The sequence below is a fragment of the Sorex araneus genome, chromosome 5 (genome assembly GCF_027595985.1).
Source record: "Sorex araneus isolate mSorAra2 chromosome 5, mSorAra2.pri, whole genome shotgun sequence".
Lineage (NCBI taxonomy): Eukaryota > Metazoa > Chordata > Mammalia > Eulipotyphla > Soricidae > Sorex > Sorex araneus.
Window position 1 is genome coordinate 155,181,889 of NC_073306.1, and position 20,038 is coordinate 155,201,926.

General features: G+C 39.7%; 1 pseudogene; it reads right to left on the minus strand.

Moving 5' to 3' along the window:
- Positions 1-814: 814 nt before the first annotated feature.
- Positions 815-6,115, minus strand: LOC129405026 (uncharacterized; annotated as a pseudogene).
- Positions 6,116-20,038: the final 13,923 nt, after the last annotated feature.

Sequence of the window (20,038 nt, forward strand, 5' to 3'; positions counted from 1 at the left end):
CTAAAAGAGAGTGAGAGAGCAAAAGAGAGCAAGAGAGATAACAAGAGAGGGAGAAGGAGAGATTGTAGCAGTTGTCCTGGGATTATCTGCAGTTTCCATGACTGATCAGATTGACTTCAAATTACCAGAAGTGGTCCTATTTACTCTCAATTCCAATATGCTCACCTAAAGTGAGAAAGGTAAAGAGCATTGGATGAGCCAACACTTGAGGTAGTTTGAATCAGGCTCCATAGGTAAGATGGTTCTCCATTTCCTCTTTTTCTTTTCTTTTCTTTTTTGTTGATTGACTTTCTGTGAATTACAATACCGTTAATAACAAAGGTTTCTAATGCACATAATTCAACTTCACACCCATCACCAGTGTGCTACCTCCCTCTCCCAAGAATCCTAATCCCCTTCTTTTACTTCCACCCCCCTGCCACCCCCCTCCCCCTGCACCTCCAATTCAATTGTGTGGACCAATTGTATTACCTTTGGCCTTTGGCTACCTGTACATCTTTAAATTCCACATATGAGTGAGATCATCCTGTATCTACCACTTTTTTCTGGCTGACTTCACTGAGCTTGATATCCTCCATTCCCATGCATGTTGCTGCAAATTGCATGAGTTTGCTCTTTCTTATGTTCATTGCTGCACTTAGCACAACAGTTGAGATACTGAAACAATACAAATGCCCCAATCTTGATGAATGTGGGAAGCTGAGATTCTCTTTTTCAGGTGGGAAAATGATCCTTCTCCCTCATGTTTCAGAAGACAAAGGGTGCAAACTCATTTGCTCACTAGACTTTAGCCATCCCCATGTATTTCAACTTCTTAAGCTAAATGGTTCTCCTCTCCCTCGTGGTCTTTGCCCATGCCCTTTATTCTACCCAAACCAACCTCCCCTGGGTTGTCCTGAGAGTCTGGTTTACACATCTCTCTTCTCTTATCCCCATCCTGTTCTCTCTCATCCGGTGGCTGTGAAGTTTTCTTGCCCGTTTCTAGCCAGTCAATTAGGTGAGAGCAGCGGCTTTGTGTGTCTGCTCTGCTCCATCCATAACAAAGGGCCCAGCATGTCATAGACCTTTAATAAATATTTGTTCAACCCATGAATGAAATTCTCATCTGAAGTGAATTATGGAGTAACCACCTCAAGGCCTGTCCTCTTTTCCTTTTTTTAATTTTCCTCATGGGAAATTTTACCAAAACTTTCCCAGAGCTTCTGCACTCCTGAGCCCTCTAAGCATGTTTCTAGAATGTCAGACAGTGGTCATTGACCACATTGTCCTACCTGTTACCAACAGTCACAAACATCAGTGCTAAGAGAGCAAGATGTGTTGAGTGGTGTCTCCAACCACGGAGCTTTATTTTTAGATGGAGCTTGTCATCACTAATTCAAGAAAGAATTCACTCTTACAACATTCTGTGGCAATTGCAGCTGTCACAGAAAAATCTTCAAGATAGATTAAAGTTACTCACAAGGTAAACTGTTTTAAAAACAATTGACACTGAGAAAACTGTCATGCTAAATTGCCTAGTAGTTATCATCAAAATGCCTAAAACTCTAGCAGGACCAAATGGTAAGCACTGTAGCACTGTCACTGTCGTCCCATTGTTGATCGATTTGCTTGAGTGGGCACCAGTAACTTCTCCTTTGTGAAACTCGTTGTTACTGTTTTTGGCATATTGAATACACATGGGTAGCTTGCCAGGCTGTGCCTTGAAGGAGGGATACTCTCAGTAGCTTGCCGAGCTCTCTGAGAGGGACAGAGGAATCAAACCCAGGCCAGCCATGTGCAAGGCAAACACCCCACTCCTGTGCCATCACTCCAGTCTACCAAATGGTAAAATGAACATTTTCCCATGTTGTTGATGGCCAACTTTTTCTAACTTCTCTGACTCATCTTCCTCATTTGGAAGATGAGGTGAACCAAAAACTTGAAGAGATATTGTTATCATAAAATTACTATTTGAATAGATGTGTATATACATGTCTGCATGCATTTACATAATTTCCCAGTGTGGTATTTTTAACTAAGTAGTTTATGCATGTATTGCTACACAAAAACATTACAAAAGGTAAAATAGCAAATGATAATGTTATTCTCAGAACTATACGTACAATGAGAATTTCAGGGTCAACAGAACCATCAAATAAGAAGAGACATGTCAAGTAGAACAAAAAATATAGCTATGAAAAACAAGCTAAGAAGGTCACAAACTACACTCAGTAAAATAATTATATAAAAGAGGAAGATATAATGCAAGTAAAATAATAATTTGTCACAGACCTTGATCTCTGTAAAGTAGCAAAATCTACTGGAAAATATCAGAAATAATAGACACTTTATACTAAGTACATTTTCAAGAACTTCTCTGATTATCAGAATAACAATAGAAATTACATTTAGTAAATACACTCTGGGAAATGTTCTTTATTCCCAATAGAAGTCTTATAGGAACCCAAGGGCCATCACCAGCCTTCAAAGACTTACCATGTCTTGGATATACAGGGGGGTATACCATGTATTCATGGCTGTTTACTTATTAATATATACGTACATACATATATATTTCATTTTCTTGATCTAACCCCAGTGTAAGTTAGTAGTTACTACTAATTTTGTGCTCGGGAGACCATATGTTGTATTGGGATCTAACCGGGTCATCAACATGCAAACAAATACATTAACCCCTGCACTGTCTGTCCTGTGTTCAGAGTAATAATAATTGATAAATTCTATAATCTACTGAGAAAGCATAGGAAGATGGAAGCAGTAAACTTGGAGCCCCACTAAGATTATGCATCATTCAATGCATGTGGAAATTTGCCCCAAAGGGATATCTAGGTGTACCAAATGTTTTACTCTGAAATTGGGATTGGATGCATACACAGGAACATATTTTCATTTGTCTACCCCAAATATCTGAAAATAAGACAGAAAAACTTAGTGCTGCAAAGAAGAAAAATTTCTAGATGCACCCTAGAATACATCTTTCTTGCTTGCACTTTTTTTTTCTACCAGCTATTTGTAACTCCACATGGCAAAACTGTCATACCACTATTGTCCCCGTTGTTCATCAGTTTGCTCGAGTGGGCACCAGTAATGTTTCCATCTTGAGATTTGTTGTTACTGTTTTTGGCATATCAAATACAACACAGGTAGCTTGCCAGACTCTGCCATACAGACGAGATACTCTTGGTAGCTTGCCGGGCTATCCAAGAGGGACTGAGGAATCGAACACAGGTCAGTTGCGTGGAAGTCAAATGCCCTACAAGCTGCTGAGGGTATATATCACTTGTATCACTTGTCATCCCATTGATCTTCGATTTGTTCCAGCGGGTGCCAGTAATGTCTCCATTCGTCCCTGTCACATGTTAGTGTAGCCCAATGATATCTCCTCGCTCTGGGAACAGGAAGAACCTCAAACCTTTAATTCACGGTTTTGATGAAGATGTCTGACCATCTTGTTGGTGGGCGGCCATGCAGTCTTTTGATGTCCTGTGGAATCAGTCAGTAACAGCTCTAGTCCAACTGTCGTCTCTGGAATTGAATTACGTGTCTGGCCCATCTGATTTTTGATGACTTGGCAAACAAGAAAGTGTTTCTGAATCTTGACCATCGAAGGAGATCAGAACTCTGGATTCCTTCTCTCACTTGAGTCAAATGTGATACTCCAAGCATAGCTCTTTCGATTCCATCTTGGGAGACCCAAATAGCATTCTCATCCTGTTTTCATAGGGCCCAGGTCTCTGAGGCTTATGTTAGTGCAGGAAGAATGGTAGATTTGAAAATATGTGCCCGGAGTCCGAGGTTCTTTATCCTCTTAACCACTTCTTTGACACTCTTGAAGGCATTCCACGTTGCTCTCTTCCTCCTGCGCAGTTCTGGAGTCCAGTCATTCCTCATGTGGAGTTCTTGACGCAGGTATACATAGCTGTTGCATGCAGAGATGATAATTCTGTTGAGAACAAATGTAATTTCAGGGACTAGTTCATTTTTCATGAACATTGTTTTGGTGAGATTCACCTGCAGTCCCACCTTTCCACACTTGCAGTCGAAGTCGGACAGCATTTGTGCTGCTTGGCTAATGTTTGGTTTTATGAGAATAATGTCATCAGTGAAGCAGAGGTGGTATAGTTGCCGATTGTCTATCTTCACTCCCATTCCTTCCCATTCCAGTCATTGCATGATGTTCTCAAGGGTGGCACTGAAGAGTTTCCGTGAAATGATATCACCCTGCCGAACCCCTCTCTTTATGTCAATAATCACTTCCTTGTACAATGGTGAGATCCTGGTGGTGAATCCGTAACACAGCTCATGGAGGATCTTGATGTACTGAGTTTGAATGTCCTTTAAGACTAGGGCTTCAGTGACTGCTTCAGTCTCAATGGAATCAAAGGCCTTCTTTAAATCTATGAACCTTAGACAGAGCAGCATCTTGAACTCTCATGAAACTTCAATGAGCTTGGTCAGATCACTGTGTTTGATCATGCTGAATCCTTTTTGGAACCTGGCTTGCTTGCATGGTTGTCCTTCATCTAGTGTTCTGCCTATTCTATTCCAGATGACTCAAGTAAACAACTTGTAGATGACAGACAACGGCAAGATTGGGCGATAGTTGACAATGTCGTGGATGTCTCCCTTTTTGTACAACACAACAGTCCTGCTGGTTTTCCACTGGGATGGAATCTTGCATTCAGACAGGTAGCATGTGAAGAGCTGAGCCAGTGTATTGATGAGTACTGGCGGCAGATTCTTCAGGTATTTGAGTCTGACCTTCTCTGGACCAGGTGATATATGTGTCTTTACCGACAAAATGACATGTCGGATTTCAGAAGGGAGGACGTTGGGAATGATGCATCCATCCTGCAGAATTTATATGTGGCAAGGCGGACATGGCTATCAAAGAGATCTGAGTAGAAGTCATGAATAATCCTCTCCATTGACCTTCTGGAAGATGTGATAGATCCATCAGGACATAGGAGGGCAGTTATCTTGGTCTTGTAGTTGGCAAAGGACAGGGGAGCATTGCTAATGCTTTCCCTGGCTTTTGCCATATCAACCAAGACTGCTCCTCTTCTCTCTTTGTGGTCTTCCTTTATCACTTCTCTGCACAGCTTTGCAAGCTCAGACGTTAGCTTGTAGTTGCTTGAGGTTCCTGCCAAACCACGTTGCCAAATGAGCTTGAGAGTTTCCGAGGACAGGCATCTATTTGTGGCTTTCCCACTCTCAGCATTCTTCGTGCAGTCACAGAGGTGCTGAGACAGTTGATCATATTCCTCATCGATGTCAATGATAGCATCTTCCCACATTGCCACAATAGTGCCAAAGAGCTCCCAGTTGGTGGTCATTCTGGGAGTTCTCTTCTTAAACTTTGCAGGCCTTTCTCCCCGCTCTGTGAAGTAGAATTTTGCACAAAGGAGAAGGTGGTCCGATCCTGTTTGGAATTTTGGGACAACAGAGACATCAGTCATGGAAAACCTTTGATTGAATATGACGTGGTGAATTTCATTGTGGAATTGTCCACCAATAGTCTCCCATGTTCAACGTTTAGATTCGGCCTTCTGGAACTGTGAGTTACCATGAATGGTCTTGGTCGACATAATGAACTCAGACAGTCTCTCACCCTGATTGTTCCACTCTAGGCCATGGGTACCAAAGTGGAGTTCTTCAGGTGACCTTCTCGGTCCTATCTTGGCATTAAAATCACCAATAATGGTCTTGTAGAAGGTGTGGTCTTCTTTATAGAACTTCTTCAGCTCCATGTAGAACTCCTCAATTTCTTCATTGTATTTGGATGTTGGTGCATAGAGGACGAAGATAAAAACTGCCGGTAGTGAGCCACATCTATTCAAGCATAATCGTCCAATTTGGGTTGTTAGGCATTCGAATGAATCAATGCTTATGGCCAAGATTGTGTCGACAAGGACACTTATGCCACCGATGCCTCTGTTGTCGCATGTCTGAGGAACAGTTCTTCTCCAGTGTCAAAAATGGCATGATGTGATTGATGCCTTCTTTTTTCTGTCAGACCAATGATGTTGTACTTGATCTTTTGCGCTTGTACCATCAGGTCCTCGATGGATGCTTCCGATGCCAGCATACATGCGTTGAAAGTACAGACAGTCATTTTAGTCTTTCTTCATTTTGGCAGTCTAGATCATCCCTGAAATTTTTTTCAGCCTCTCCTTGCTCATCCTTCTTAATGCTGCCGTATTGGGGGCTATTTCGGTGTCAGGCAAATGAGGCCCATTGTTGTTACTGTTTTTGGCATCTTGAATATGCCAGGATGTATATACATGTATATATATAAAACTTTATATTAATATATATTATCTTTATTATAAATGTAATATATAATATATTGTATTATATTGTATTATATTATATTATATATAAATAAAGTTTTATATGTATATAAAACCCCACCAGGTGCTCCAAGGTTCCCCATGGTTTCCCTGATGGGCTCAGGCCCTAACCATTGAGGCCTTTTACTTCAATCTTTAGTTTCCCTTTATATTTGCACACACACACACCCCTCCCCACATACCCAGCATTGTTCCAGGTAGAGTCCTCACTCTTTCCCTACTTGCCTAGACTTCTGTGGCTACCCTCACTTGTCTGTAATCCTCTGACATTTTCTGGGTTTCCAGGGGATACTGGGATTCAGACCCTCCACTGTGGGTACGTTTGTTCCCTAGTCCTGGACTCTTCTCTATGGCACAAAGAAAGTGAGGCTGGTCTAGTCCCTCTGGTCTACTGTGGCTCCTGCCGTCTGGGATCCAGGAAAGTCCTGCAACTCCTGGGTCCCCATCCACCTCGAATCCACTACTGGACTTGAGATCGCCAGGGCTGGGGCGTCCATCAGAAAAACAGCTCCCAGCACCCATCCATGGTGCTGGGCAAAACTACCCAGAGAAAATACACAGAGAACTACACAGAGCAAAGCTACGCAGAGAAAATGCAATTAGAGAAGGAAGCAACTTCGCCCAAATGTATGCTATCAAATGCTTTTAAGGATCATGTAAAGGAATAGGAAAGAAGTTTTTCTTGAAAAATTGCTCTTGTAGATTAGGAGAGGAGATGGACATACCAGTCTTAGTTGTGAGACCACTGTCAGTGCAAGAAAACTGATGCAGGAAAGACACAAAACAATGCAAAGTGCACCTGGAGTGATAGTATAGCTGATAGAGTGTTTGCCTTGAATGAGGCCAAGTGGGCTCCATTCCTGGCACTCCATATGGTCCACGGCCAGGAATGATCCCTGACTACAGAACTAAGAGTAAGTCCTGAGCACTGCTGGATGCAGCCCTGAACTACACATAAAACTCACACCGCATAGCTTACAAAAATATTCCTGATGCTTTCTGATCCAAGGAGATACTGGGAGTTCTAGTCATTTAATTTGTTGATTCCTTGTTGATTTCTAGTTATCAAGCCTGTAATCTAGCCAAGGTAGAGATATGTACTGCTCTCAAAACCTGGTTGTGATTAGAAAACTCTTTTTTGGCGGGGAGGTGGAGTGTTTTGGACCACTCCCAGCAAAGTTCAAGAAAATTTGAATCACTTCTGTCAGTGCTCCTGGGACCATATAGGATACTGGGGGTCAAAGCTGGTTTGGTCATGTGCATGGCAAATGCCATACCCACTGTATCATCACTCTGGCCCCAAGACAACTTCTATGGTCATGTTCTCTATTTTCCCCCTGCCCAAACAAGGATAAATTATATTTACGTAAGACAGTTTAATAAATATAGATCAATATTTGCCAAACAGTAACTGCAAAGTGAGAGAGTTTGACATACAAAGTCAAAGATATATGAAAAAAATTAAGTAATTGGAAAACAGAAAAATATATACCTAGGAGATTCAAAATCCATTAATAAATTGTCAGATCTGAATATGTAACTTACCTAAAATCCTGAATGATTTTTAAAGTTTATTTGCATCATGTTGTCCCATAAAAATGACTAAGACAGGTGTTTCTAGACAGAGAAGTTCAGAGATTTATCAGACATACTCATATTCCATCTGACTTGGAAAAATAGTTAATGAGTAACTACTTGAGCCAGTTAGTAAAGGTTAGAAAGATCACGCCAGACTCTATAATACTAAGCATACCATAAGTTTCTGTTGGTCAGTTCCTAGTACAACATCTGGCCTAAAGCAAGAAATTAATAAGTATGTATTTTTTCATTTACAGGAATGGATTCATCTCCTCTTCCTGGGTCTTAAAACAGTGTTCATGGTTGGACTGCTCTACTAAGTCTAAAAATATTGTGCATGTGTTCATTCCACATATATTTAGAAAGTTAGCAGAAAATATATCATTAGACTTTTCACTTGGTAAGACAATTAATTGGGAAGAAAATTTTCTCCAATAATCCCCAGTGATTATTCTTTGCCTTGCAACAGAATTCTTAAAGTAACAAACTGGTCCAAACACACACCCCCTACACACCTACATTTATTTCTCTCCAACTTACCCAATAGGAAGCACAGTCATCTGCACTGTCTAACCTTGGGTCACCTTTCAATATGACATTTGAAACCTAGTTTTCACAAACTATCATAATTGGTCAGATAGGAGTTCATATATGTGGAGTGCTGATTCTGTGACAAGCGCTGGACTTGATTTACATGGGTTTGCTTATTTAGCACCTCTAATTACTCATGGATATAGGTGATATTTCTCACATGGGGCATTAGACTTAAGGAAATTAAATAATCTGCCCAAAGGTTAAAAGTAACAAGTAGTTGAGTTATGCTTTTCACCAATCTCTGTCTTGTTTAAGGCCATTGTTCTGACATTATTACACTGCACCACCAAGAAAAGAAAATTAGCTCCTCTTCACAAAATATTTGGAGACTTCTGCCCTGAGAAATAACTGAGCTTGTTTGCAGTGGACCTCTCTAATAAGAAGTAACCCTGGTTTCCTTTGATCAGAAAGAATGCTTCAGAACTGCATGGTGTTTACAATGCCTTATTGGAGGAATTGCTTTCTTTCCACTGAGATGTGAAACCACAAACTAGATGCTTTGAGTAATTAAAGATCTTTTGCACCAACTGAATGTTTCAACAGCAAATGTCCTGGGTAAATATCAAATAAGTAATTACATTCTGTCAATCTGAAATGCCTTTCTAATTTCTTTCCCCTAACATATTCACTTACTGTACCTTTTAGTGTGGCAGTAGATAATTCTAACATAACGAAGACCACACAGTCAGTTGTCCCAAATAAGAATGAGAAAATGGACTTTCATCTGAAGAGTGTTGTCAAGTTCTTTGAGACCATTGGATAGAAGCCAACATCAGAAATGTTTAGTTAATTTTTCCCTTTACATATCAGATTTCCCATTCAAGCAATGAGAAATAAAAGCTGATTATATCTTTACTCTTACTAGCTGTATGTGAGTAAATTCATTTTCTCATATTATAAAATCTTTGCTCTCCTTGGAGAAAAAGTCTATTGATCTACTTCCTTTATCGCTATGAACATTACAATTTTTTAAAAAATGTTCCACTCGAGAAAATATGAAAAGTGTTCCACTAAAAATTCATAACACATTCTTTATTATAACAAGATATGTTATGCCCCAAAGGGAAAATAATTCTCAACAGCAAGCCAAAATTTGCAAGATAATTTTCTAGTAGGTCTTCACAGGGATGATTTCCCTGAAGCAGGTCACTTAAAACTTACTAGTAAATCAGTTTGATAAAAAAAATAGTATCAGTAGAAAAGCTACTTATGATTTAATAAATTAATTTTCTCAGCAAAATACTTCAAAGAAATTTGCTTTTATAACTAATCATTTTTACTCATATGTATGGTATATAATCAAGCAATTTATAAGCTAAAGGTCTAATAATTCTGTAATTGCTATGAAATAAATCAACCATTGTTAATCCTCTCAAAAGCATTTGAAATGTTTGATAAGGATCTCTCTACTAACATGCTAGCTGTATCTCACACACAAATGTGTATTCTTATTATTGATCTCACTTCTAAAAGTATATAGGTATGTCTCAGAATTTTGAGTAATATAAGACAAATAAAACTAAATATGGAAGAAAGTTTTAAATGTGCTAAAATAGGAAAGTGATTTTGCAAGTAGCTTTGACAGCACTTCGATTATGATTGTTCTCTGTAACTTGTCATTTTATAGCAACTGAGCGAAATCTTAGACAAATGCAGTCTGAATGACTTTTACCAGTCATTGCTGTTTCCCTAGAATATGACTGTTACAGCACTATATTCCTATTTTAGCAAGTATGCAGTGAAAACTTAAGTTACATTTGATGAACTTTACATTTGGTAGCCTCAGTGCTAAAATCTTCATTTCACTTTCCCTCTACAATTTACACATTTAATGTTGGGCACTCAGGACCATGGCTACTGTAACTTTATTATTTTGTATTTTTTAATTTTTCCAAAATTTTTGGTGTCCTTGCTGCTCCTAAAAAAAAAAACAAACAGGGGCGTGGCCTCTTTCCAGAGCGGCCAACGCTAACGCGGCCGCAGTTATTCTTTGCTACCTCAGCTCAATCCGTACTGTGTATTCCTTTGAAAACTCACTTTTGCGATCTCAAACATTTACACAAAATAGCCATTAGCTTAGGCTGACACTATAAAAGCTATCAGTGAATAAGGGAAGTTTAGCACAATCGGAGCCCCTTCTTCCCACAAAAAGGAAGAGGAATAAAGAACTACAAGGTGCCAACTCTGCACTTCCGTGACAATATGAAGAAACAGCGAAAATCCCCTCCACCAAGAGAGGGAGAACAAAAGATACTAGAAACCTCAAAACAGTCTCCCAACATCTACGACCTCTCAGATAAACAATTCAGAGAGGAAATATGGAGGAGAGTCGACCTACTCCAAGCAAATATGGAACAGACATCCAATAAATTAAGGGAGGAGATGAATCAAGCGCTGGAACGGTCTACCAAGAAAATACAGGAAGAAATGAGAGCAGAAATGAGAGCAGAAATTTCAAACCTTCGAACCGAAGTCTCACAAATAAAGCAATCGGTAGATGAAATAAAAATCTCACTAGATGCCCTCAACAGCAGAATGACTACAGCCGAAGACAGAATCAGCGAGCTTGAGGATGAGCTGCAGAAAGCTTACAGACAGCAACAAATAATGGCGAAAGACCTCAAAATGGCTATAGAGCGAATCAGAGCCCTGGGGGATGACTTCAAGAGGAACAACATAAGAATCATTGGAGTACCAGAACCACAGGGAAGTAACCCCAATGAAAAAAACATTGTCAAAGACATCAACACTAAGAAATGCCCAGAGCTGGAGAAGGCAGGCGTCCAGATACAAGAAGTCCGAAGAGTGCCAGCAAAAAGAGACCCAAATAAAAAGACTCCAAGGCATATCATAGTCAGAATGGCGGATGCTGTAGATAGAGACACAATTCTACAAGTAGCAAGGTCAAAGAGGGAAATCACATACAAAGGAGCACCCCTCAGATTTACGGCCGATCTGTCAGAAGAAACCCTCCGAGCCCGAAGACAATGGTGGGACATAGTGAAAAAACTCAACGAAATGAATGCCTCACCAAGAATACTTTATCCGGCTAAACTCTCACTCAAACTCGAAGGAACCATACACTACTTCTCGGATAAACAACAGCTCAGGTCCTTCATAGACTCAAAACCAATCTTGAAAGAAGGTCTAAAGGGGCTACTGTAAGGCAAGGAGGAGCCCCATAAGAACAACAAATCCCACAGAAAGATGACACAAAACCACATCACAATAATCTCTCTCAATGTCAATGGCCTAAATGCACCTATCAAGAGACACAGAGTAGCTAAATGGATCCGGAAATTAAACCCAACATTCTGTTGCCTGCAAGAAACACACCTGAACAAACAGAGTAAACATAGACTCAAAGTCAAAGGATGGAAAACAATCCTCCAAGCAAACAACCCCCTTAAAAAAGCTGGAGTGGCCATCCTGGTATCCGACAACATAGATTTCAGGATGAAAAAGATCAAAAGGGACAGCGAAGGTCATTTTCTGTTTATCAAGGGATATGTACAACAGGAAGAAATCACACTCTTAAACGTATATGCTCCTAACGAACGACCGGCTAAATATTTAAAACGACTCCTAACAGACTTCAAAGAGGACATCACTAACAGCACAATTGTAGTCGGAGACTTCAATACGGCCTTATCACCTCTAGATAGATCCACAAGAACAAAACTCAACAAGGAAACACTGACCCTGAATGAAGAAATTGAAGAGAGAGGCCTAATAGACCTATACAGGGCCTTACACCCCAAAAAGAAAGAATACACATTCTTTTCCAGTGCACATGGAACATTTTCAAAAATAGACCATGTACTGGGCCCCAGAACATACCTCAATCGAATCGGAAAAATAGAAATTGTATCAACCATCTTTTCAGACCATGATGCGCTGAAGATAGAAGCTAACCACCCACAAATACGGAAAATCAAATCAAACACCTGGAAATTAAACAATTCCATGTTGAACAATGAGTGGGTCAAGAAGGAAATCAAGGAAGAAATCAAAAGATACTTAGAAACAAATGAGAATGAAGACACGAGCTACCAAAACCTATGGGACGCAGCTAAAGCCGTGTTAAGGGGAAAATTTATAGCTCTCCAAGCATTCCTCAGGAAGGAAGAAAGGACCCACATAGATAGCTTGACTTCACGACTCAAGACCCTAGAAAAGGACCAGAAAAAGGACCCCAAACCAGACCGAAGGAAAGAAATAATAAAAATTAGAGCAGAAATTAATGACATCGAAACCAAAAAAACAATCCGAAAGATCAATGAAACAAAGAGTTGGTTCTTCGAGAAAATAAATAAGATTGATAAACCGCTAGCAAGTCTCACAAAGAAAGAAAGAGAGAAAACTCTAATAAATCGAATCAGAAATGAAAAGGGGGACATCATAACAGAAACCAGTGAGATTCAAAAGATCATTAGAGACTACTTTGAAAGTCTTTACGCCACAAAAAAGGAGAACCTAAAAGAAATGGATGGATTCCTTGATTCCTACAATCTCCCAACACTGAAGAAAGAAGACCTGGAATACCTGAATAGACCCATCAATGTTAAGGAAATTGAAACGGTAATCAAAAACCTCCCCAAAAACAAAAGCCCAGGCCCAGATGGTTTCACTGGCGAATTCTTCCAAACATTTAAAGAAGACCTATTGCCTGTTTTCCTCAAACTTTTCCAGGAAATTGAAAAAACAGGAACTCTCCCAAACAGTTTCTATGAAGCACATATCTCCCTAATACCAAAAGCAAACAAAGACACCACTAAGAAAGAAAATTACAGACCAATTTCCCTGATGAACACCGATGCGAAGATCCTCAACAAAATACTAGCAAATAGGATCCAACAACTCATCAAAAAGATCATACACCACGACCAAGTGGGATTCATCCCAGGGATGCAAGGATGGTTTAACATTCGGAAATCAATCAACATAATCCAGCATATCAACAAAAGGAAAGATAAAAACCATATGATCATATCAATAGATGCAGAGAAAGCATTTGACAAGATCCAACATCCTTTCATGATGAAAACCCTTGCCAAAATGGGGTTTGGAGGAACTTTCCTCAAGACAGTCGAAGCCATCTATCACAAGCCTACGGCAAGCATTATCCTCAACGGGGAAAAACTAAGGGCCTTTCCTCTGAGATCAGGCACAAGACAAGGATGCCCACTCTCACCACTCCTCTTCAATATAGTACTGGAAGTACTTGCGATAGCTATTAGACAAGAAAAAGAGATTAAGGGCATCCAGATAGGAAGGGAAGAAATCAAACTCTCACTATTTGCAGACGACATGATACTATATCTAGAGAAGCCTAAAACCTCTACTAAGAAACTCTTAGAAACAATAGACTTATACAGTAAAGTTGCAGGCTACAAAATCAATACCCAAAAATCCATGGCCTTCATATATGCAAACAATGAGGCAGAGGAAAGGGACATGAAAAAAGCAATCCCATTCACAATCGTGCCCCAGAAAATCAGGTACCTCGGAATCAGCTTAACCAAGGAAGTAAAAGACCTTTACAAAGAAAACTACATAACGCTACTCCATGAAATCAAAGAGGACATGAGGAAATGGAAACATATACCCTGCTCGTGGATAGGGAGAATCAATGTTGTCAAAATGGCAATACTCCCTAAAGCATTATACAGATTCAATGCGATCCCTATAAATATACCCATGACATTCTTCAAAGAAATGGATCAAGCAATCCTAAAATTCATATGGAATAACAAACGTCCAAGGATAGCTAAAACAATTCTTGGGAAAAAGATGATGGGAGGCATCACCATCCCCAACCTCAAACTTTACTACAAAGCAGTAACAATTAAAACAGCATGGTACTGGAACAAAGGCAGAGCCGTAGACCAATGGAACAGGGTGGAATATCCCTACACACAACCCCAAATGTATGACCATCTAATCTTTGATAAGGGAGCAAGAGAAGTGAAGTGGAGCAAGGAAAGCCTCTTTAACAAATGGTGCTGGCACAACTGGACAACCACATGCAAAAAAATGGGTTTAGACCTTGACCTGACACCATGCACAAAAGTCAGATCAAAATGGATTAAAGACCTCAACATTAGACCACAAACCATAAGGTACATTGAAGACAAGGTCGGCGAAACCCTCCACGATATTGAAGATAAGGGTATCTTCAAAGGTGACACGGAACTAAGCAATCTAGTAAAAACAGAGATCAACAAATGGGACTACATTAAACTAAAAAGCTTCTGCACCGCAAGAGATACAGTGACCAGAATACAAAGACTATCCACAGAATGGGAAAGGATATTTACACAATACCCATCAGATAAGGGGTTGATATCAATGGTATATAAAGCACTGGTTGAGCTCTACAAGAAGAAAACATCCAACCCCATCAAAAAATGGGGCAAAGAAATGAACAGAAACTTTACCAAGGAAGAAATACGAATGGCCAAAAGGCACATGAAAAAGTGCTCTACATCACTAATCATCAGAGAGATGCAGATCAAAACAACCATGAGATACCACCTCACACCACAGAGACTAGCACACATCCAAAAGAACAAAAGCAACCGCTGTTGGAGAGGATGTGGGGAGAAAGGGACCCTTCTTCACTGCTGGTGGGAATGCCGACTGGTTCAGCCCTTCTGGAAAACAATTTGGACGACTCTCAAAAAATTAGATATTGAATTCCCATTTGACCCAGCAATACCACTGCTGGGAATATATCCCAGAGAATCAAAAAAGTACAATCGAAACAACATCTGCACATGTATGTTCATCGCAGCACTGTTTACAATAGCCAGAATCTGGAAAAAACCCGAATGCCCCAGAATGGATGACTGGTTGAGGAAACTTTGGTACATCTATACAATGGAATACTATGCAGCTGTTAGAAAAAAGGAGGTCAAGAATTTTGTAGTTAAGTGGATGGGCATGAAAAGTTTCATGCTGAGTGAAATGAGTCAGAAAGAGAGAGACAGACATAGAAAGATTGCACTCATCTATGGTATATAGAATAACAGAGTGGGAGACTAACACCCAAGAACTGTAGAAATAAGTACCAGGAGGTTGACTCCATGGCTTCGAGGCTGGCCTCACGTTCCGGGGAAAGGTCAACTCAGAGAAGCGATCACCAACTACATTGCAGTCGAAGGCCATGTGGGGGAAGGGAGTTGCGGGCTGAATGAGGGCTAGAGACTGAGCACAGCGGCCACTCAACACCTTTGTTGCAAACCACAACAGCTAATTAGAGAGAGAAAGCAGAAGGGAATGCCTTGCCACAGTGGCAGGGTGGGGTGGGGGGGAGATGGGATTGGGGAGGGTGGGAGGGACACTGGGTTTACGGGTGGTGGAGAATGGGCACTGGTGAAGGGATGGGTTCCCAAACTTTGTATGAGGGAAGTGTGAGCACAGAAGTGTATAAATCTGTAACTGTACCCTCACGGTGATTCTCTAATTAAAAATAAATAAATTTAAAAAAAAAAAAAAAAAAAAAAAAAGAATGTGAAATGACTATCTTATTATAATAACTGGAGGAATGAACTAGCATGATTGCCATACCATGTGGTGAATAAAGTACAAATGTTGAAAGAGATGTGATATGTGATATGTGATATGTGAAACTGTTTGTTAGTATACTCCAACTAAGAAGGACTCCATATAGCTACATTGTCAGACATTGACTATGGGACCAGATACGCCATTTGTCATTTGTTATTCATTCATTTGCTATACACATGCCATAATCTAATTTTTTTATTGTCAGCTGAATTTAAAGTTGCCAATAAAAATCCAACCTTTCTAAAAAAAAAAAAAAAAAAAAAAAAAAAAAACAAAAAAAAAAAAAAAACAGTATGCTCATATTTGATGTTGTTATTCTGGAAGTGCATTTGCCCAAGATGTATTGCTATTTTTTTTCATTTTCTATATAAACTTAACCCTCTTATTCTTGGGATCTGTTTGGCATTTACTGGAGTTCTGGGTTGCCTGTATAAAAAATATATATTTTTTTATATGTAAGAATTAGTTAAGTAATGAGCCTCTAGATTTCAAGAGGTTAGAATTGAATCAATGGTAGGAGCAAAAGAAGTAACGTTGGAAGGAATTTGTCTTTAAAATAGGATCGGGGAAGTAGCAGGCATTCTGGTGAGCAACGCGGCCCGGACAATGCTCCGGACCCGAATTGGGGCCAGCAACACTGGGGGGCCGGAGGGAGGAGGTGCCGCCAGCACACCTTCTCCAGATGGAACCCTGGCGACACTGAGCAGCAACTAACACGGCTCCGGGATTCGGGACTGGGACAGATCCGAGCCACGCGGCCGCTAACCTGGCCGAGCGACCTTTTCTAACACCTGAAAACATACAATCTTTGAATGGAAAACTAATTATCAAATGCCTCCTTATTAGGGTTATCTTGTTTGGGGATATAACTCCCACAACAATAGTGAGTTTTGTGTTGAAATATGGAACGTAATCAAGGTGAAGAGAAAATAAAGTGAGGTTCATCAGTTATACAGTTGGGGTGGGGGGTGGGGGGTATACTGGGGATTTTGGTGGTGGAATATGGGCACTGGTGAAGGGATGGTGTTTGAATATGGTATAACTGAGACATAAACCTGAGAACTCTGTAACTTTCCACATGGTGATAAAATTTTAAAAAAATAAATAAATTAATAAATAAATAAATAAATACCCAAAAAAAAATAGGATCGGTAAGACTGAAAGAGATTTTATATTTAAATGTACCTACTTAGAGGCAGAGCCTCTTGCCCCCTCTCTAGGCTGTCTTCACCAGGACTCCTCAGAGTGGGGCGGGTTGAGTTTCCCTCCCAGCCCCAAGCAGGGCCCCGACAGCTGAAGACTTCTGGGACCCAGTCACAGCCATACTCAAGGCCCTCTCCACGTGCTCGCACAAGCCTCACATATGAAGGAACCAGCAGAGGAACACAGATGTGCGGGACCCAGGGCTGAGATCTCCAAGCGTGCTAGGATCGGGACTGGGCCTCCTTCACCCAGACCCTCCCATTTTCCAGTAACTTGCCAGCCACACCGATAAACTTCCCCTGGCAATTTGTAATCCCATCAACTGCCAACATCCAGAGACTATAAAACCAAGCTCCTGGAAGCACGACCTCTTATAGTCTAGTTCTCCCAACCTCTTATAGTCTAGTTCTCCCTCTCGGAGAACCTGGCAAGCTACCAAAAGTTTCCTGCCCTCGTGGGAGAGCCTAGAAAGCTTCCCGGGGCATATTCATATGCCAAAGCCAGTAATAATGATGGGTCTCATTCCCCTGACCCTGAAGGAGCCTCCAGTGAAGCACAGTTGGGAAGGATGAATAAAGAGAGGCTGCTAAAATCTCAAAGCTAATGGGGCTGGAGCAATAGCACAGCGGGCAGGGCATTTGCCTTGCATGCGGCTGACCCGGGTTTGATTCCCAATCATCCATATGGTCCCCAGAGCACCACCAGGAGTAATTCCTGAGTACAGAGCCAGGGGTATTGCCGGGTGTGATGCAAAAAGCAAATAAATAAATAAATAAATAAATAAATAAATAAATAGATAAATAAATAAATAAATAAGCTCAGGGCTAGGATGAATGAAGATGTTATTGGTCCTGCTCAAGCAAATGGGATCAACGGGGATCACAGTGACAGTGATACAGTGATCAAGACAAAAAAACTTCACAGGAATAAATACATGCCATTTTCATTTTTATGAATAAAAATGACGTATATTTATTTGTGTGAATTTGTTTCCTTAATTCCATAACAATTTTTACAATGGTTCTTAAATTGGATTTCTGACCACTCAAAATTAGTTGTTTATCCAATATCAAATGTGCCAAAGAGCCCCGTCATTTAACAAGTTAATGTCCAATCATGTTCAAATGGAAAGAAATAGGAAATCATGTATGAGCTTGAAGCTATTCTTTGGGCACAGAAGATACCTAATGTCGAACGATCATAAGCAGATGCAATCATGAAATCATTTCAAAATCATCTCAACTTTAATTTTTGTCCATTTCTGTAATCTACAGACATAGGCCTTGTCCAGAATTACATTGAAAGTATTTTAAAATATCTTAGAATGATTAGGTAACTTATTCAATAATACAGTTTAAGTGTGTATATGTGTTTTCACGTGTGTATATGTGAATTAGCAGGTAAAGTAAGTGTATACTGAACAGTTCTTTGTTTGCAGTGATAAAAAATGAAATAGAAGAAAAAATGACTTAGCTAAAATGGCATTGAGTTCAAAATGCAAACCTATGAAAACTCATGTTTCTACATTAAAGGTTTTCCATGCCCCTACCCCTCACTCCCAAAAAAAAAAAAAAGAAAAAAAGAAAAAGTACTCTTGGGGCTGGAGAGATACTACAGCAGGTAGGGCACATGTTTGCATGCAGCCGGCTCAGATTCATTCCCCAAAATCCCATATGGTTCCCCCAGCTCAACAAGAAGTAATTCATGAGAACAGAGCCAGGAATAACCCTTTAGCACACTGGGTAAGCTCCCCCACTCCAAAAAAAAAACATATTTCCCCCCACTTTTCTACAATAGATAAACTTCTGAGAAATGGAACTTGCATTCCTAATCTGAATTCTCTTCAGTAAAAAAGAATTTTAGTTATTTGACTACAATATTTCATGAAAAATAACTCAAATAAATGTTTATAGCAATAAACTTGATTCTTTGTCTAATATTGTTAAGTCTGTCCTGAACTAATGTCTCACATTATCTTTTATTGTTTCCAAACATTAATTCCATATATTTGTCTCTGATGACATCTTGTATAAGCTATACACAATGCTCTTCTCCAGAAAATTAATTTTGGATTATTTTCTCTTTGCAAGTGAGGCAAAGACAAGGTCATGAGGACTTTTAAAAATATTTTCTATGGGTTCAATCCTTCTTTTGTTCACTGGTCAATCCTAAACTGAGAAAAGTCAATAATTTCTCTGTTACTGTAAGGGTTTTGACAGCTACATAGTGATTGAATAAATGTGCTTCGGGTCCTAAAGTAATCCTTCTCATTAAATTCTGACCTTTGACCAAAGCATGGTGGTAAGGAGTTAAATATTTCACATGTTTCTCATAGAAAAATGTTACTTCTCATGAAGGAACAATTCAGCAAAAACACTAGAAGATATAAGAGCTTTTATAGAGAGAAAAGGAAATCAATAGTCATAACATGGTCCTGATTGCTTAGGTAGGCTCCTGAAATATCCAGTAAATTGTCCACAAGTATTCCAAGATGACAATGTAGTAAGAAAAACTGAGCGCACATCATATTTCATTAGCCTAGTTGCAAAAAAAAAAACCAGAATCTATAACAATGATAAATATGATTTTTTAATAGAATGTTTCACTTTTTAAAGTGGTCACAATTGTTTTTAAAAATAATGGAACAGGAGAATTCTTGAATTACTGCCTATCTTAGGAGATAACATATAACAAATACATATAAGCATCATTGGGTTCCTTTTTCCCCCATGTAATAT